Source organism: Schistocerca gregaria, chromosome 1, assembly GCF_023897955.1.
Source record: "Schistocerca gregaria isolate iqSchGreg1 chromosome 1, iqSchGreg1.2, whole genome shotgun sequence".
NCBI classification, from domain to species: Eukaryota; Metazoa; Arthropoda; class Insecta; order Orthoptera; family Acrididae; genus Schistocerca; species Schistocerca gregaria.
In genome coordinates, this window is record NC_064920.1 from 1,176,374,862 (window position 1) to 1,176,396,915 (window position 22,054).

A 22,054-nucleotide genomic window follows, 5' to 3' on the forward strand; every position below is an offset into this window, starting at 1 on the left:
TGATTAATTAATGAAAATATAACGTTCTACGAGTCGGGGCGTGGTATGTCCGAAGGTCTAACGTGGTACGGAAACTAGTAAAACTAAACAGGTAAATGCAAAAGCTCAATCTACGAGAAGTTATAGTTGGGGTCAGTGAAGTGAATTGGAAAGAAGACAAGGATTTCTGGTCAGATGAGTACAAGGTAATATTAACAACAGCAGAAAATGGTATAACTGGAGTAGGATTCTTCATGAATAGGAACGTAGTGCAAAGAGTGTGTTGCTGTCAACAGTTCAGAGACAGGATTGTTCTGATCAGAAACGGCAGTAAACCAACACCGACAACGATAGTTCAGGTATAAATGCCAACGTCGCAATCTGAAGATAAAGTTATAGAGAAAGTATATGAAGATATTGAAAGGGTAATACAAGACGTAATGGGAAATGTAAATCTAATAGCCATGTGGCACTGGAATGCTGTTGTTGGGGAAAGAGCAGAAGAAAAGGTTAGAGAAGAATATAGGTTTGGGGTAAGGAATGAGGTATGAAGGAGACTAATTGAGTTCTGTAATACATTTTAGCTAGTAATAGCGAATACTCTGTTTATATGGTCAGACATAGATTTTGAATTCAGATAGTGGATTGTAAGGCAAATATAGTATCAGATCACAATATAGTAGTAATGAAGAGTAGGCTGAAGCTTAAGAGATTAGCCAGGAATAATCAATACGCAAAGAAGTGGGATACGGAATGAAGGAATGACGAATACGCTTGAAGTTCTCTAAGGCCACAAGAATAGCAATAAGGAATGGCTCAGTAGACACTAAAGTTGAAGAGGAGTGGACATCTCAAAAATAGGCAATCGCAGAAGTGGAAATAAGAGATAGGTACCAAGAAGGTATTTGCGAAGAAATAATGGGTAACAGAAGAAATGCTTTAGTTGATTGATTGAACGAAGAAGTACAAAAATGTTCAAGGATATTCAGGTGTACAGAAATACAAGTCGCTGAGGAATGAAATAAATAGGAAGTGTAGGGAGGCTGAGACGAAATGGCTGCATGAAATATGTGAAGAAATCGAAAAAGAAATGGTTGTCGAAAGGACAGACTCAGCATACAGGAAAGTCAAGACAACCTTCAGTGGCATTAAAATGAAGGTAGTAACGTTAAGAGTACAACGGAATATCCACTATCAAATGCAGAGGAGAGAGTGAATAGATGGCAGGAATACATTGAAAGCCTCTATGAAGGGGAAGATTTGTCTGATGTGATAGAAAAAGAAACACGAGTCGAATTACAAGACGTAGGGGATCTGGTTTAAATGGTTCAAATAGCTCTGAGCACTATGGGACTTAACATCTGAAGTCATCAGTCACCTAGAACTTAGAACTACCTAAACCTAACTAACCTAAAGACATCACACACATCCATGCACGAGGCGGTCGCGCGGTTCCAGACTGAAGCGCCTAGAACCACTCGTCCACACCGGCTGGCTTCTAGTCTTAGAATCAATATTTGAAGGAGCTTTGGAGGACTTAAGATTAAAAAATCGATAGGGGTAGATAACATTCAATAAGAGATTCTAAGATCATCGGCGGAAGTGGCAACAAAACGACTATTCACGGTGGTGTGTTGATGTATGATTCTGGAAAAATACCATCTGTCTTTCGCAAAATTATCATCGACACAATTCCGAAGACGGCAAAAGCTGACAAGTGCGAGTATTGTCGCACAATAAACTTAACAGCTCATGCATTTGGGAAAGCGGAAGTCACGAGAGAGGCAATTCTAACCTTGCGATTAATAATTGAACCAAGAACAAAGAAAAATCAAGACTCTTTAGTAGCATTTGTCGATCTGGAAAAAGCGTTCGATAATGTGAAATGGTGAAATACGTTCGAAATTCTGAAGAAATTAGGGTAAGCTATTGGGAGAGACGGGTCATATAAAATATGTACAACAGCCAAGAGGGAATAATAAGAATGGGCGACCAAGACCGAAGTGCTCGTATTAAAATGGGTGTAACACAACGATGTAGCCTTTCGCCCTTATTGTTCAATCTGTACGTTGACGAAGCAATGACTGAAGTAAAAGATAGGTTAAGGAGTGGAATTAAAATTCAAGGTGAAAGTATATCATGGAATCGATTCGTTGATGACATTGGTATCCAGAGTGAAAGTGAAGAAGAATTACATGATCTGAGGAATGGAATGAGCAATCTAATGTGTGCAGAATATGGAGTGAGAGTAAATCAAAGAAAGACGAAAGTAATGAGAACTAGTATAAATGGGAACAGCGTGAAACCTGAAACGTCCACTTTGAAAAATACATGACAGTGCTTAAACTGACACGCGCAACGCAGTCTGACTTTCAATAATCGCTACAAGAGAATGGCCCTGACTAACAATAATCTGTACCTTTCATGAATCAATTACCTCACAAAAATCTTCGTTACTCGAACTACTGCAATACAGCGAGAGCCACTACTGCCAGCTAAATAAAAGATTCAAACTACGGAAGGCACTAACTACCGATAGGCACAGTAAGCAAATGAAAGATTTTAATAGAGAACAAACAATGTATTTGCCTCAATAGTGTTCAAAAGTCATAATGTATATAGCAGTTCATGACATCCAGTCTCACAAATTTCAAAACTCCGCCATCTCTCTCCCCACATCCACCACTGCTGGCGGCTCACCTCCAACTGCGCAATGCTACGCGCTGTTAACAGCCAGGTGTCCAACACTACAATGGCAGACAACAATGCAAACTAGCCACAGATTGCACACAGCACAGCCAGTGATTTTCGTACAGAGCGCTACGTGGTGTTACCATTAAAAAAACCTAAACAGCTTACTTACATAGCCCCCATGCTCTCTACAAAAAATTTTACAAAATGTTTTGGGCAGTGGCCAACAATGATTTGATAAAATTTTTCATAATTACAATAACAAAGATATCAAATGCACACACTTATTGATACAAAGTTGGTCAAAAGCTAAAATTTTCTCACAGTCCATAAAGACAGTCCTGATCATTCATCACAGTAAATTTGCAGTATTTCTCTCAAAGTCTGAGCAGTAAAAGAAAATGCACACGGAAGTAGTGGATTTCCATGCAGTCTTGAAGAAGTAGTGTTGTCCTTCCAACGGAAAGACAGTTCTGACTCTTGACATGCAGACAGGTAATAGGCCACAACAGAGCAAACCCATCGCAGAGTCAGTCGAAGTTTTGAAGAATATTGGTAGGTACGTCGCCACGGAGTAGACCTCCTGTAGTCCTGGTAGAGATAATAGTATTTGGTGGGCCATCAGAGGTGCAGACCCACTGCAGTCCTTGTAGAAATAATGATATTGGTTAGTCATCAAAGATGTAGACCCACTGTAGTCCTTGTAGCGATGGCCAGCAGCCTTCTATTTGACTGTGCAGGTGTACAATCACCACCGAAGGGACTTGCAGAGAAGATAGCAAGTCCAAAAACCACCACTTGTGTACTCACAAAATTTTTTGGAATATCCTCAGAACCAGCAATGCTGTTAACCAGTCCCTTGCTGAATTATCAACACACATGCAAACACTAGCAGTCCCTACTTCTCACATATTGTCCATATATTATGACCAACAGAAACGTGTGCAACGAAATGTAACTTACAAGTTACTTAATTTGATGAACTGGTGACAATTACAATTTTATAACATGAGAATAGAATAACAAAGGTACAAAATACATTATTAAAGAACATAACAATACAGATAACATTTTTAGTAATACGGGCTTTGCAAAAGAATATAAATAAACATATACATCAGTGTTAGAAGAATTATGGCATAGGTACATATATAAAAGATCAGAATACCTTTTGAAAGATCAACTTCACATATGAGCAACAAAGAACAGAAACGCCCCTTAGAAAATTTATATATGACTGTGCTTAAACTGACACACAATATTTTTTAGCGCAACACAATCTGACTTTCAACAATCCCTACAAGAGAATGGCCCTGACTAACAATAATCTGTACCTTTCATGAATCACTTACCCCACAAAAATCTTCGCTACTCGAACTACTGCAATACAGAGAGCGCCACTACTGCCAGCTAAATAAAAGATTCAAACTACGGAAGGCACTAACTACTGATAGGCATAGTTAGCAAATGAAAGATTTTAATAGAGAACAAACAATGTATTTACCTCAAAAGTGTTCAAAAGTCATAATGTATACAGCAGTTCATGATATCCAGTCTCACAAATTTCAAAACTCCGCCATCTCTCTCCCCACAATTCACCACTGCTGGCGGCTCACCTCCAACTGCGCAACGCTACGCGCTGTTAACAGCCAGGTGCCCAACACTACAATGACAGACAACAATGCAATCTAGCCACACATTGCACACAGCACAGCCAGTGATTTTAATTCAGTGCGCTACGTGGCGTTACCATTAAAAAAACCTAAACAGCCTACTTACAAACTTAACATCAGAATTAATGGTCATGAAGTAGATGAGGTTAAGGAATTCATAATCAAAGAGGGACGGAGAAAGGAGGACATGAAACGCAGACTAGCACTGGCTAAAAGGGTATTCCTGGCCTAGAGAAATCTACTAGTATCAAACATAGGTCTTAATTTGAGGAAGACATTTCTGAAAATGTACGTCTGGAGAACAGCCTTGTATGATACTGAAACCTAGACTGAAGGAATAACGGAACGAAAGAAAAATGGTTCAAATGGCTCTTAGCACTATGGGATTTAACTTCTGAGGTCATCAGTCCCCTAGAACGTAGAACTACTTAAACCTTACTAACCTAAGGACATCACACACATCCATGCCCGAGGCAGGAATTGAACCTGCGACCGTAGTGGTCGCGCGGTTCCTGACTGTAGCGCCTAGAACCGCTCGACCACTCCGGCCGGCGAACGAAAGAAAGTCGAAGCATTTGAGATGTGGTGCTACAGACGAATACTGAAAATTAAGTGAACTTGTAAGGAACGGTGAAATTCCACGCAGAATCGGAAAGGAAAGGAATATGTGGAAAACTCTGATAAGGAGACGGGTCAAGTTGGTAGGACATTTGTTAGAGACATTAGGGAATGACTTCCATGGTTCTAGAGGGTGCAAGAGAGGGCAAAAACTGTAGAGGAAGACAGAAATTGGAATACATCCAGCAAATAAATGAGGAAGTAGTTGGTAAGTGGTAGTCTGAGATGAAGAGGTTGGCACAGGAGAGGAATTCGTGTCGGGGCGCATCAAACCAGTCACAAAACTGATGGCCCATAAAGAAATATAATAAAATAAAGTGACAGCCAAACGTCTTTTCAAGTTGCTGTGTAGAGTCTATGATTCTGGCGACGTTGCATCAGGCTTGACGTATACCATCCACACACTTCTGAATTTTACATAAGCAGATAAGTGCGATATCTATCGCACAATCAGCGTAATAGGTCATGTATGCTAGCTGCTGCCAAGAGAAACATGCAGAAGAATGAAAAAAAAAATAGAATATCTCCTAGGTTCCCTGATGGCTTTAGGATAGGTAAAAGCATCAAGAAGGAAGGTTTGACACTAGGCTCAATAATGGAAACAAGACTGAAAAAGTCGTGATAAACATGAGGGATATGTCGACCTAGAAATATGTTAGGCAATATATAATGGTGCAAGTCCTTAGAAGTTCTGTGAAAAATTGGGGCAAGCTTTAGTGAAAGATGGGTAACATGCAGCATGTGCAGGAACCAACAGGGATCAACAGAAAAAGGATGAAGCACAGGAGCCCAATCTTTCAGCCCCGCTGATCAATCTACAGATCTAGGAAACAATGATGGAACTAAACGAAATATTCGAGAGTGGGATTAAAATTTATGGTGGAAGCATGACAATGATAAAGTTGGCTAGTGACATTGCTAGTCTTGGAATGAACGATCTAATGATTACAGTGTGAGGGTTAAGAGACAACAGGAAAACAAGAAAAGCAATGAAAAGGAGCATAAATAAGAAAAACGAGAAATTTAGCATCAAACTTGGTGGTTTCGATATAGACGAATCAGACTAATTAGATGAAATTCGGCTACCGTAGAAGCAAAATAGGTCATGATTGATGAAGGACTTACGACACTGCCAATGAGGACACTCCTGGCAAAGAGAACTATACTAATGTCTGATACACATTGATCAGCCAGAACATTACAACCATCTACCTAAAAAGCGGTATGTCTACCGTTGGCACGGATAACTTCAGCATCGCGTCGTGGCGTGGAAGAAATGAGGACTTGGTAGGTCACTGGAAGGAGCGAGTGCCACATCTGCACACACAAGTCACCCAACTACCGTAAATTTCGGGAGGGGGCGATGATATCTGCAGCCACATTCAGTCACACCCCAGATGTGTTCGACTGGGTTCAGATGTGGCGCGTTGGGCGTGTGAGGTGGGAGGGGGGGGGGGGGTGGGTGGCAGCACATCAATTAAAATACGGCAATGTGGAACCACTCCATCACACTGGTCTTGTGACATGGCACATTATCTTGTTGAAAAATACCACTGCCCTGGAGAGACACGGTCACCATGAAGAGGTGTACGCGGTCTGCAACCAGTGTGCAATACTTCTTTACCGTCATGGTGCCTTTTACGAGCTCCACTGGCTCCACCGATCCCTACGTGTATGTTGTCCATCATATATGGAACAGCTGCCAGCTTGTCTCCATCCCGCAGTTCAGGGGTCAAGGAGCTGTTGCCCTAGAAGGCGACGGATTCGTGTCCTCCCATCGGCATGATGAAGAAAGTATCGAGATTCATCAGACCGTGCAACCCTCTACCACAGCAGTAACATCTAGTACCGGTGGGCAGGTGTCCATTCCACTCGTAGTTGCCGATATTATGGTACTAACACTGACACCAGCATGGGTCGTTGGCTGCGGAGGCCCGTCGTTGGGAGTGTTCGATGCACTGTGTGTTCAGACATACTTATACTCTGTCCAGCATTAAAGTGTGATGTTAGTTGCCTCGGGCATGGATGTTTGTGATGTCCTTAGGTTAGTTAGTTTTAAATAGTTCCAAGTTCTAGGGGACTGACGACCTCATCAGTTCAGTCCCATAGTGCTCAGAGCCATTAGAACCATTTGTGATTTTAGTTTCGTCATAGTCCGTTGCCTCGGCCGACTTCTGCAGGCCGCGTGTTGCAGATACAGACCACAGCACTCCTTTAACAGCCGACAGGTCATTCGGTTTCCGAAATGCTCGTACCGAGCGTCCGGGCCATCACAGTCTGCACTCGGTGAAACACAGATAGATCGCGCACCTTCCCCATCCTACACGGACAGCACGCTTACAGATAATAAAATCCGCCGTGAGTGTGTCTGACGAGCAGTCATTCCTCGCCAGGTGACGCTGCTGCCGTCTGGACGGGTTTATATCGATTGTAGGTCAGAGGTCATTAAGCTGTGGCTGATCAGTGCAGGCTTTCATTTGGGGAAGAAATTTCTGAGAATGTTCGTTTGGAGCACAGAAATGCATGGTAATGAATCACAGACAGTGGGAAACCGAAACGGAAGAGAATCTAAGCCTTTGAGACGTGGCGCTACAGAATAATGTTAAACGTTAGCTGATAGGATAAGTACTAGCAGGTGGTTCTTCGCAGAATCGGTGGAATAAAGATCACTGACAAGAAGAAGGGAAGGACGATCGGATATGTGTTAAGCCACCAGGAAATAAGTGTCATCTTGCTATGGGGAACTGTAGAGAGCAAAAACTGTAACGGTAGGCAGTGACTGGAATCTATCCAACAAATAATTGAGAACTTAGAATGGAGGTTGTTGCAAGAGAACAATTCCTGGCGGGTCGCATAAAACCACTCATAAGATTGATGTGTAGAAAACCAGTGGGACAGACCGCAGTACCTTCCTGAAGGTTGGTTAGTCTGCCAGGCCATTCACCTTCTGAAGCTCTTCGTGGAGTTGTGTTGCCGCTTTTTGTTGGGCAGTCAGATCGTTGCCCGCCGACTAAGACCTAGTTACAGCTCTGTGCTCTGTCTGTGTTCTAGGCCGCTAACGACAAACATTAAAAAAAAGTATTGCATCACTTCGTTTCCGAGGGTTCCGGACCTGTACAGATAACTGCAATAGAGATCAACAAAAACATCATTTCCACAATTTTTTATTGCTCATGAAGACCACATATTGCATATTGTACCACCATACAGCGAAACCTTCAGAGTTCGCGGTCCAGATTGCTGTATACACCAGTAAGTTCAATGTCCTGTAGCACGTCCTCTTGCATTTGTGCATGCCTGTATTCGTTGTGGCATACTATCCACAAGTTCATCAAGGCACTGTTGGTCCAGATTGTCCCACTCCTCAACGACGATTCGGCGTAGATCCTTCAGAGTGGTTGGTGGGTCACGTCTTCCATAAACAGAAGTGATCAATCTATCTCAGTTATGTTCGAAAGCGTCCGTGTCTGGAGAACATGCTGGCCTTCTAGTCGAGCGATGTCGTAATCCTGAAGGAAGTCATTCACAAGATGTGCACGACAGGGGTGCGAATTGTTGTCCATGAAGACGAATGCCTCGCCAATATGCTGCCGATATGTTTGCACTCTCTGTCGGAGGATGGCATTCACGTATCTTACAGCCGTTACGGCGCCTTCAATGACCACCAGCGGCGTACCTCGGCCCCACATAATGCCACCCCAAAGCATCAGGGAACCTCCAGCTTGCTACACGCACTGGACAGTGTGTCAAAGGCGTTCAGCCTGACCGGGTTGGCTCCAAACACGTCTCCGACGATTGTCTTGTCGAAGGAATATGCGACACTCATCGATGAACAGAACGTGATGCCAATCCTGAGTGGTCCATGCGGCATGTTGTTGGGCCCATCTGTAACCCGCTGCATGGTGCCGTAGTTGCAAAGATGGACATCAAAAATGGTTCAAATGGCTCTGAGCACTATGGTACTTAACATCTGAGGTCATCAGTCCTCTAGAACTTGGAACTACTTAAATCTAACTAACCTAAGGACATCACACACATCCATGCCGGAGGCAGGATTCGAACCTGTGACCCTAGCGGTTGGGTGGTTCCAGACTGAAGCGCATAGAACCGCTCGTCCACAGCGGGCGGCAGATGGACATCGGCATGGACATCGGGAGTGAAGTTGTGCATCACGCATCTTACTGGGCACAGTTAGAGTTGTAACACGACGTCCTGTGGCTGTACGAGAAGCGTTATTCTACATGGTGGCGTCGCTGTCATGGTTCCTCGGAGCCATAATCTGTAAGTAGCGATCATCCACTGCAGCAGTAGCCGTTGGGCGCAATGAGCGAGGCATGTGATCGACTGGTCCTGTGTCTGTGTATCTTCTACGTGTCCGATCAACATGGCTTTGGTTCATTCCGACACGCGTGGACACTGACCTCGTTGAGAGTCCTTCCCGGCACGATATAACAATGCGAACGCGATCGAACCGTGGTATTGATCGTCTAGGCATGGTTGAACTACAGACAACACGAGCCGTGTGCCTCCTTCCTGGAATTACTGGAAGTGCTCGGCTGTCGGACCCCCTCAGTCTATCTAATAGGTGCTGCTGATGCCTGGTTGTTTGCATGTTTGGCCAGGTTTAGCGACATCGCTGAACAGTCAAAGGGACTGTGTACACGTTACAATATCCACAGTCAACGTCTATCTTCAGGAATTCTGGGAACTGGGTTGATGGAAAATGTTTTTTGATGCGTGTATTTAGCGTGTAAGATGCTCGTTGGATCGAAAGCCTGTTGGTGCAATATGTTACTAGCCGAAAACCGCTCATTCAGAAACAAAAGCATGAGCTGCTACTACAATCATACAAATTAGATATAATAATAGTTGTAGAACAACCTAGATGGAAGGCCATTACCAGAAGGAGCGACAAGTTGATGGGACACGTGCTACGATATACTGTTTTAGTAAACTTTGCGATGAAAAGAACACTATAGGAGAAACAACTGAGGGGATTGAAGACGGTACTATGCAAAACACAATTTGGACGTTTTTGAATGTAGTCACGTAGAAATGAAAACGTTTGGCGTTAGATAAGAAAAGATGGTGAAGAACTTTTGAAAGATACATGACATTGGCGAAAACGTAAATATGTATCAGAATTTGCGAGATCATTCACATCGCCAGAAAGTATCTGCTTTTACAGCAATGCGTGGCAATGACGAGGGCTTTAATGCTCTGTTTGTGCGGATCACTCTGAATTTCAGCACATGCAGTGAGAACGTCAGTCAGCATTTGGGTATATTTTCATTTTGCCCCATCAGGCGCAAACTGACAGCACAGCATTACACAATCGTTGATTGGCTGCATAGCCCTCGCCTGATTTACCGTAAAGCTTGTTTGACGGTAGGGGCGCAACGCCATAAATATTCATTTGCCACAGCATATCACGATAGACATGTCCGCCTTGATCTCACAGTTCAGTTATAGCAGTGAGTGAGAGAGGTAAGTAACCTAGATAGAGACAGAGTCCAGCACACAGTTTTAGACAGATAGGGAAATTCATAACGTCGCAAGCTGCGCTGCTCTGATACATTTATTTTCTTTTCATGGATAAAAACGGGGCTAGTTTTGGTAAAATTCAGTACGAGACGTGAAACAAAAAACCCTACCATGTGTTTACAGATAACGTGGAGATAACTGGCTGTAAGAAGTTGAGCACAAGTTTAAAGTTGTATAGCGTTAATGAGAATATAGTTTTGTCACGAAATTGGTTCCCGTGAAATTATATCAGATACGGCTAATAGGACGAAATATTGTTGATTCTGTTACTTCTATTCCAGTTACGACTGATTAATGTAGTTTGTAAGATGCAGCTATGCACTGTGGTATTTTGGAATATTAACAGTAACAGAACCAAGTGGGAGCACTTAATGCTCATGCTAAAAAAATCTTGAAAAAGGAAACTTCGGTATTCTTTGTTCTTTTTAGAGGGGGTCTGATATGCAAGTAGGGCCCAAAACCCGAAAATATCGTTTAACACACTCTCAGTAAAATCAAGGCACTTTCAGTAACGTCAACTACCAACATTTCTGTGAATATCACAATTATTTTAAATTAAAATTTCGTCAACTGTTGTTGACTTTTACTCAGAACATACTTTTTAAGAAGAACTGATTTGTAAGTAAGGTCGAGAACCTGAATATATTGAATGCGACTTTATTGGCAAAAATGAAATCAACTATTAAGACTTATATTTTTGCTTTCAATTTTACGGAAAAATTAAGAAACTGCGGAGTCTGGTAGAAGAGTGCCTTAAAAGCAATAAATAATTTTCCAAAATTTTAAAATTTTAAAATGTGACTATATTTCAATCATTTTAAACGGTACAGAGAAATAACCCCTCCACCACCACTCTGCTAATGTGTAGGTTAATTAAAAATCGTAAATTATTTGGAAATGTTTATCCATGAGAACGCATGATTGCTGTCATTTGCAAGCGATATTCCATAAAATATAAAAAAAACATAATTTTTAAATTGCTTAATTGGAGCAGTCAGTACATCTGCCATGCCCCTCATAGGTAAAGAACATAGATGAAGGTAGATGTAGAACCAAATTTGCTGAGACAGCAGTTAGTAAGAGCAGTGAGTTTGTATGTAGTCCGTTTCGTTAACAAATTATAGTAATACATATTTTTCTCGATATTGTTTTTGAAATAATAACACAATCCTCTTTAATTATTGGCTGCAGAAGAATAAACCATGAACTGCAATATGAACACAGACGGTAAAAATAAAGTGAATGAAAAATTCGTTTCTATTATGAAATAGAGCGAGGATTGAATTTATGCTTTGAGCCAATTTGCCGTGATAATTTATAACACCATCTTGGAAGAGAACTTAATTAACATCCCCATTCTATACTCGTTGAAGTATTCCGAGGGTATTCTAAGCAATGGGAACAAGTTGCACCCCGTCTCTGTATTAACTAACTTAACTTTCTTCTTTTACTTTGTAATATCTAGAAGGTATACAGGTATTTGATGGTCCTTTGTTTTCAAGCTTTAATTAAAGTGTTTTACGATGTCTAGTTTTATGTTTGACAGTCCCCTGTAGCCGTAATGTTGTTTTGTAATAGATCTGCAATGACCACACCCTTTCAACCATAAAAGATGGCCTGGTAAACGGCAGGAGATACGAACCTGCAAGTTCTTAACTTTTTATTTAATTTAATTACCGTTTTCGATCATTACGTTTATAATAAGATTCATCTGAAGAAGAAAATACGTGCATACTTGTAAGACCATTACAGTAGATTAAAGCAGCACATGGACAGTGCCGTATAAAAGAGACTTTCCTACTTCCTTGATATACCGACTTCTACGCTTGGCGTTATACAGTCACGAACTACGCCAATAATTAGACTATTGAAACAAAACGCAAATTGATACACAGAGAGTTTTGTCATGTGACCGCAGAATAACAAAGAAAAAGAAAACGTGAACACCTAATAGAGTAGCAGGCAATAAGGAATAACACAAATATTATTCGGTTGGTGTTAAGAAAAAGTTTCTCAGCAGCTAGGGAAATAAGAATGCAACGGTTAGATAAACAATATTCTGAAACTTCGACTTAGACACAAGATTGATAACAAACGTAACAGATTTGCAAATCTGAGCGTTAAAAATGCATTGCGATATATTTTATTTATTTATTTACACCTCTAGTTCATTAGGACCAAATTGAGGAGCAAGTGTATAATATCATGGAACGGGGCAAGACATGAAATTACAATATTGGACAGATAGGTGGAAATTTTAATATTACATTCATACGCATCTGGAGGATTGCAACACATTAAACTCAAGGATACCGTAACTACCATAAATAAAAACATGCAAGTTATGCACAATGAGCCGAAATGACACCTATTGGGCCTTCTATAAGAAACATAGATCTACGGGTCCAGAAACGCACCCCACTGAATTTCTATATGAACAGAACGATATCAAACCGATCGCAAATATCTCGCTGTATGAGACTTTGCTGTTTTTCTCGTCCTGTCTTAATATTCTTGACCGTAGCCCATACCGCAAAGCCGGCCGCGGTGGTCTCGCGGTTCTAGGCGCGCAGTCCGGAACCGTGTGATTGCTACGGTCGCAGGTTCGAATCCTGCCTCGGGCATGGATGTGTGTGATGTCCTTAGGTTAGTTAGGTTTAAGTAGTTCTAAGTTCTAGGGGACTAATGACCACAGCAGTTGAGTCCCATAGTGCTCAGAGCCATTTCAACCAGCCATACCGCAAATATCCCATTCATAAGTATCCACTTTCTTCCTCTCTTAGATTTTTCTCGTCTTCTTGGCTCTGTTTGCCCAAGTTCGTTGTGCGCGTTGCTTCTTTGGGGTCTATGTACTCTGCTTTGAATTAATCACTTGATATAATATGCACGTCGTGAAACCTTACGTGAGAACTGGCATTTGTGTCTTACTGTGGACCGAATTTTATGCTTCATATCTTTTTTAATCAGATTTCTAACTCAACCCATTTTTACTTATGTAGAATATTGTATGTCCTATTTCAGTCTATGTAACACATTATTGTATACCGTCATTGCAGCCGTAAGGGCAGAGTGCTAATGGCGGCCCTACATTCTGAGAGTGCCGTGAGCGTTCAACACAGTATTGTTCTGGTTTTTAATCCCATCGTCATGAGAGTAAAAACCATGACAATACTGTAACGAATACTTACTGTACTCTCCGGAAGTCAGTTATGACTAATAATTTAATTTTCTGATTTTAATAGAAGGGGACCACATGTCGATTGAATTTCTGTATTGATGGTAGGTGAAGACCAGAATTTAAATATCATTCGCCAAAAGCACTTTCATGCAACCCTCAAAAATTCTCGGGGAACTAGACTTTGAAGTTTTCCGATCGACTTTAATACACTAAAGCAAGGTCGAGTTTTCACGGCAAGGCGTTTGGTTGGGATGTAGAGTACTCGCCCACTGCGTATGTGTTGAGAGTTCAATCACTAGTCCCGGCAAAATTGTAAACAAAGGTACATGTTCGATGAACATTTCACTGAGGCGAAAGATTATAAAAAATTAAATATGTAGTTTTTTAATATTTGAATAATCTCCTATAAAAAAATAAATAATTCAGAATTTATTTTTGTAACAAAATCTGAACTTTTGTGTGCGAAATGTAATTGGAAGTAAGAAGACGGGTAATTTTCACGAAAATAGCTATTAGACGACTGCTAATTATCTTATATACGAATGTGTTAAAAAAAATGTGTGTGAAATCTTATGGGACTTAATTGCTAAGGTCATCGGTCCCTAAGCTAACACACTGCGTAACCTAAATTATCCTAAGGACAAACACACACACCCATGCCCGAAAGAGGAGTCGAACCTCCGCCGAGACCAGCCGCACAGTCCTTGACTGCAGCGCCTTAGACCGCAAGGATAATCCTGCGCGGCTACGAAGGTGTGGTGTCTGGCCTCTCAAACATGTCCGAAAGAACAGACACCACACTAAATCGGCAGCTGTGATACACAGTGTGAAACTGAAGGTGGAGGGGGAGGGGAGAAAAGAGAGAAAAGGGAAGGAATTATTGATGTCAAATGCATCTGGACGTACCCGGAATCAGCAGCGACGAGTCAAAATTTTTTGTTGGATCGGGAATAGAACCCGGGATCTCCTGCTTAGTTGCTCATTAGGCAGTTGTGTTAACCACTTTGTTTCGTTATTGTTCTCTGCAGTTGGCCGGGGCGGACGTCATATGACACATGTTATAGCTGATCCTTTAATATTTCTCTCAGTTTTCTTTTTTTTGTTAATTATAATTACAGACGGCATTCAGCCCTCTGATTGAATACGCTGAGCTCCAGAGCCTGATCCACTGACGCATCCGGACACAGGGTTTATGGCAATTCCGTGGGCTGTTTCGCCGCGCCATCCGACCTACGCGTATTCTCACCTAGCGCCACATCTCCCCAGTCCTCGTCTGTGTTCTCCATCCTCTATACTTTGAGATTCCCGTAGGAATTCGAACGTAACTGTGCATCCACAGTGAATGCGATGGATTAATTACCCACCGAAGAGAGTCAATTATGTGAATGCGTGGCGGCTGCACTTTTCTGACATTGGGCTGTGACAACTCATTTGAGGCGTTTACTGTGATACTTCTCACTAATAACCAATGAACAGATGTCCCCCTTCGCTTGCATGCTACTAGCATTTTTAAAATATTTCTCCTTTACACCCTCATTGTGCGGCGGCGCTGTTCTTTCTGTCCCTTTACGACGGACCTGCGCCTACCTGTGAACATTGTCTCAGCAGATCATCAGTAGGAAAGCCGAGTGAAACCTACAGTACTTCGACGTGGACCAGGCTGCAATTAAAGTCACTAATCTACGTTTCGGGAGAAACACGAAACAAGCGCGTGCCAGTCTTAACACAGTCACTCATGATCCCTTCCACTCACGTTAGCAAGTTTATGGTGCTTCATTTCCCGAAAACGTGATAGCTACAAAAATACTGACTGATTTTGATTGAGAATGTTTGCCAAATATTAAGTCTGTCGGTACCAAATGCAGTCACAGTTTTTAGCCACCGACCTGCTCAATACGCCAAGCGGAATATACGTCTTTTCTCGTCACAAAATTCACTTAAAAATTCCGAAATTTCTACACGCACGTCGGAATAATTATGCCGTCAGTTTACAACACTTTTGATGTATGAAACACTGCTAGGTCCGCCAACTTATCATTTCTATAGGAAATACTACTGCACACGTCCGATCTCTTTCATGGCTAGGCTTCGACTTCTCTCTAGAATACTCTAAGTCTTCTCTACTCGCAGAGAAAAGCGCGCGAAGAATATTGCTTTACCATTGGTCAGTTTACTCAACACCCAATAGCAAAACAACACTCTCCCGCGTCAGTCCGAGTTTTCATCCATAACCAATCGCAAAATAGTAAACCTCACGACTGCACTTTTTACCGACGTAATTATGTAATATGCTGAAGTTTTGTTTATGCATAAAGTTATTTACTATTGTTATTTATACGTGAATTAACTTTCCCTTTACTATAAACTTACTTTACAAATCTATTCCATAAAAATCCCCTTTTTCATATCCATACTTCTTCAAAATGTTCCCACACAAAATCCTACTGCATAACTCGTTAAACAATTATCTTCATATTAACATTAATCCACACTCACGCAGAATTCATACTGCTAAAACACATTTATAACATTTTACATACACAAAAAGACGTAATAACATTTTATGAAAATACTGCAACAGTTTATGAAAAACGTTCTATTACTTTAGTGCACTCTACTGGGCATAATCGATACTAAAATGACAGTCGCCCTTCTCCAATACTGTCCTCTATCGGCTGATACATAAACTACGTGCGCGTCCAGTCTCGCGTCACCATCTGTCACTATCCAGTTCTGAGGCACATCTCCCATTTAACCACCTCCAAGGCAGGATCGTTACACGGCGCTACGCTTCAGTTGTTTCTAATATTATTACTGACATCACTCTTATTTTAATCTGTGTATCCTTGTTGAAAGTCTAAATCGTAAGATTCTCTTAAACGACTTAGTAAGTTATCACGTTTCCCACCAGCTTGTGATTCTCTAAGAAAATAATTGAATGATAATTAACAATTTTTAAAAAACAGTCAAATGAAGTAACCCTGGTGGAAGATGCATCGGAGTAAACGGAAATGTAACTCTTGGTTGTAAAACAATGATTAATGCTACGTCGTGACGTTTCTTTTTGAGAAAATGGGAGCTACTCCACAGTCTCGAAATCCCCAGTCTCGTAACGGTATTCCCTCAAGTCTAAAGCAGCTGAGGTACTGGCAGCGTGTAGAAGCCACCGTCATTTCTGGTGCTGTTTGTTCTGCTGGCGCCGCTGGCGGGATTTAATCAGGAGAGAGAGCGAGCAGGTCGCGCTCGGCGGGTTACTCCGGCGGCGGACGTTTCTCATCTGTGGCTGTGCTGCGGCGGCCATCAGCAAATGAGCGACCCCTACCTGCTCGGCGCGGCCAGCCCGCCTTGCTTTTCGGTGGCTCTGCGACTTTTGAAGTCGCGCCGAAATAAGGGGCAGGTGTCGGTGTCTCCGGGGACGCGGGGACAGTGATTACAGGCGGGCGTCTGTCATAAGGGAAGGAGGCGCGCGAAAAACAGCCAGAGACGAGCGCTAGATTCTGGACTGGACGCGAGAGCAAGTTCTTCAGGAGCGTGCGCCTGGTCTGAAATGTAAACCGAGAGGAAGCTGGCACAACTGAAAATGGGTAGCTGACACAACTGAAAATGGGTAAAGTTACGGTGCAACTGATAACGACTTCAACAACCTGATTCTTTGCGTTAGTGCTATATTGAGCTGTACTATTATATTCGAATACAGTATAAATATTGTGACGTTTGACGAAGCCACGTTGATTAAATATCTAGGGCTAACATTGCAAAGCGACAAGAAATACTACTGGCAATTAAGGTCTGTAGTAGGAAAGACGAATGATCCACAACGGTTTGTTGGGATATTTCTAGTACAATTGATAACGACTTTAACGACCTGATATATTGAGCTGTGCTATTCTATTAGATTTGAACACAGTATAACTATTGTGACGTTTGGCGAAGTCACATTCATTAAATATCTAGGGCTAACGTTGCAAAGTGCCAAGAAATGGGACTGGTGCTTAAGGGCTATAGTAGGAAAGACGAATGATCCACAACGGTTTTTGGGATAATTTTGGTAAAATGGAGCTCATCTGTAAATGAAACAGCTTACAGAACATTTTTAGCACCCATTCTTGTGCACTGCTTTAGTATTTGAGATCACTAACAGGTCGAATGAAAGGAAAAAAAATTGAGAGTCGTGCTGCTAGATTTGCTAATGGTAGGTTCGATCAACAAGCGAGTGTTAGGGAAACGCTCGGCGAACTCAAATGGTAAGCCACGGACGGAAAAAGCGATCTTTTCGCGAAACGCTGTTGTGAAAGTTTAGAGGACTGGTATTGATGACAGACTGCAGAACTATCCCAATACGCCAATATACATCTTGCGTAAGATGACAGAGAACCGACTCATGGCGACAACATATTACACCTCCTGGTGACAAAGAGGCCCGAACTACTGGAAATGGAAAAAACAACACATTGACACTGGTGTGTCAGACCCACCATACTTGCTGCGGACACTGCGAGAGGGCTGTACAAGCAATGATCACACGCACGGCACAGCGGACATACCAGGCACCGCGGTGTTGTCCGTCGAATGGCGCTAGCTGCGCAGCATTTGTGCACCGCCGCCGTCAGTGTCAGCCAGTTTGCCGTGGCATACGGAGCTCCATCGCCGTCTTTAACACTGGTAGCATGCCGCGACAGCGTGGACGTGAACCGTATGTGCAGTTGACGAACTTTGAGCGAGGGCGTATAGTGGGCATGCGGGAGGCCGGGTGGACGTACCGCCGAATTGCTCAACACGTGGGGCGTGAGGTCTCCACAGTACATCGATGTTGTCGCCAGTGGTCGGCGGAAGGTGCACGTGCCCGTCGACCTGGGACCGGACCGCAGCGACGGACGGATGCACGCCAAGACCGTAGGTTCCTACGCAGTGCCGTAGGGGACCGCACCGACACTTCCCAGCAAAATAGGGACACTGTTGCTCCTGGGGTATCGGCGAGGACCATTCGCAACCGTCTCCATGAAGCTGGGCTACGGTCCCGCACACCGTTAGGCCGTCTTCCGCTCACGCCCCAACATCGTGCAGCCCGCCTCCAGTGGTGTCGCGACAGGCGTGAATGGAGGGACGAATGGAGACGTGTCGTCTTCAGCGATGAGATTCGCTTCTGCCTTGGTGCCAATGATGGTCGTATGCGTGTTTGGCGCCGTGCAGGTGAGCGCCACAATCAGGACTGCATACGACCGAGGCACACAGGGCCAACACCCGGCATCATGGTGTGAGGAGCGATCTCCTACACTGGCCGTACACCTCTGGTGATCGTCGAGGGGACACTGAATAGTGCACGGTACATCCAAACCGTCATCGAACCCATCGTTCTACCATTCCTAGACCGACAAGGGAACTTGCTGTTCCAACAGGACAATGCACGTCCGCATGTATCCCGTGCCACCCAACGTGCTCTAGAAGGAGTAAGTCAACTACCCTGGCCAGCAAGATGTCCGGATCTGTCCCCCATTGAGCATGTTTGGGACTGGATGAAGCGTCGTCTCACGCGGTCTGCACGTCCAGCACGAACGCTGGTCCAACTGAGGCGCCAGGTGGAAATGGCATGGCAAGCCGTTCCACAGGAGGTACATCCAGCATCTCTACGATCGTCTCCATGGGAGAATAGCAGCCTGCATTGCTGCGAAAGGTGGATATACACTGTACTAGTGCCGGCATTGTGCATGCTCTGTTGCCTGTGTCTATGTGCCTGTAGTTCTGTCAGTGTGATCATGTGATGTATCTGACCCCAGGAATGTGTCAATAAAGTTTCCCCTTCCTGGGACAATGAATTCACGGTGTTCTTATTTCAATTTCCAGGAGTGTATTTGAATCAGCGATCATAAAGCGCTTACGGCATCGATGATTTCAGCCGTAAATAGAAATATTAAAAAAGTTAGGAAGATTTTTCTCTTTAGCAAAAGTGACAAAAGGCAGATTTCAGAGTACTTGATGGCTCAACACAAAAGTTTTGTCTCAAGTACAGAGAGTGTTGTGGATCACTTGTCAAAGTTCAAAACCATCATACAATGTGTATTAGATGAGTATGTGCCAAGAAAGATCGTAAGACATGGAAAAGAGCCACCGTGGTACAACTACCGAGTTAGAAAGCTGCTGTGGAAGCAAAGAGAACTTCACAGCAAACATAAACATAGCCAAATACTTGCAGACAAACAAAAATTACGCGAAGCGAAGTGTAGTGTGAGGAGGGCTATGCGAGAGGCGTTCAGTGAATTCGAAAGTAAAGTTCTATGTACTGACTTGGCAGAAAATCCTAAGAAATTTTGGTCTTATGTCAAAGCGGTGGGTGGATCAAAGCAGAATGTCCAGACACTCTGTGACTAAAATGGTACTGAAATAGAGGATGACAGACTGAAGGCCGAAATACTAAATGTCTTTTTCCAAAACTGTTTCATAGAGCAAGACTAGACTGTAGTTCCTTCTCTAGATTTTCGTACAGATGACAAAAGGAATAGATATCGAAATAGACAACCGAGTGATAGAGAAACAATTAAAATCGTTCAAAAGAGGATAGGCCGCTGGACCTGATGGGATACCAGTTCGATTTTACACAGAGTACGCGAAGGAACTTGCACCTCTTCTTGCAGCGGTGTACCGTAGGTCTCTAGAAGATCGTAGCGTTCCAACGGATTCGAAAAGGGCAAAGGTCATCCCCGTTTTAAAGAAGGGACGTCGAACAGATGTGCAAAACTATAGACCTATTATCTCTAACGTCTATCAGTTGTAGAATATTGGAACACGTAATATGTTCGAGTACAATGACTTTTCTGGCGACTAGAAATATACTCTGTAGGAATCAGTATAGGTTTCGAAAAAGACGATCGTGTGAAACCCAGCTCGCGCTATTCGTCCACGAGACTCAGAGGGCCATAGACACGGTTTCCCAGGTAGATGCCGTGTTTCTTGACTTCCCCAAGGCGTTCGATACAGTTCCCCACAGTCGCTTAATGAACAAAGTAAGAGCATATGGACTATCAGACCAATTATGTGATTGGATTGAAGAGTTCCTAGATAACAGAACGCAGCATCTCATTTTCAATGGAGAGAAGTCTTCCGAAGTAAGAGTGATTTCAGGTGTGCCGCATGGGACAGTTGCTATTCACAATATACGTAAATGACCTGGTGGATGACATCGGAAGTTCACTGAGGCTTTTTGCAGATGATGCTATGGTATATCGAGAGGCTGTAACAATGGAAAATTGTACTGAAATGCACGAGGATCTACAGCGAATTGACGCCTGGTGCAGGGAATGGCAATTGAATCTTAATGTAGAAAAGTGTAATGCGCTGCGAATAGATAGAAAGATAGATCCCTTATCATTTAGCTACAATATAGCAGGTCAACAACTGGAATCAGTTAATTACATAAATTATCTGGGAGTACGCATTAGGAGTGATTTAAAATGGAATGATCATATAAAGTTGATCGTCGGTAAAGCAGATGCCAGACTGAGATTCATTGGGAGAATCCTAAGGAAATGCAATCCGAAAACAAAGGAAGTAAGTTACAGTACATTTGTTCGCCCACTGCTTGTATACTGCTCAGCAGTGTGGGATCAGTAGCAGATAGGGTTGATAGAAGAGATAGAAAAGATCCAACGGAGAGCAGCGCGCTTCGTTACAGGATCATTTAGCAATCCCGAAAGCGTTACGGAGATGATAGATAAACTCCAGTGGAAGACACTATAGGAGAGACGCTCAGTAGCTCAGTATGGGCTTCTGTTGAAGTTTCGAGAACATACCTTCACCGAAGAGTCAAACAGTGTATTGCTCCCTCCTACGTATATCTCGCGAAGAGACCATGAGGATAAAATCAGAGAGATTAGAGCCCACACAGAGGCATACCGACAATCCCTCTTTCCTCGAACAATACGAGACTGGAATAGGAGAGAGAACCGATAGAGGTAGTCAGGGTACCCTCCGCCACACACCGTCGGGTGGCTTGCAGGGTATGGATGTAGATGTAGATACGAGACTGGAATAGGAGAGAGAACCGATAGAGGTAGTCAGGGTACCCTCCGCCACACACCGTCGGGTGGCTTGCAGGGTATGGATGTAGATGTAGAATACCTCGAACGTGCGGTAAGAGAAATCAAGGTTCGTACGGAAGCATATAGACACTCGATTTCCAGTCGGACATTACAGGTGGTACAGGAAAGGGAATCACTAGTAACACAAATGACCCTCAATTGCCTACACTATGCTGGCTTTACCAGTATATACGTAGATGTAGATGTTTCAAACCGATTCACGTGATTTCACTATATATGACAATAGAAACTTTGGATGTCTTTTTTTTAAGCTCAATACAAAGTTTTTATTTTGAAAA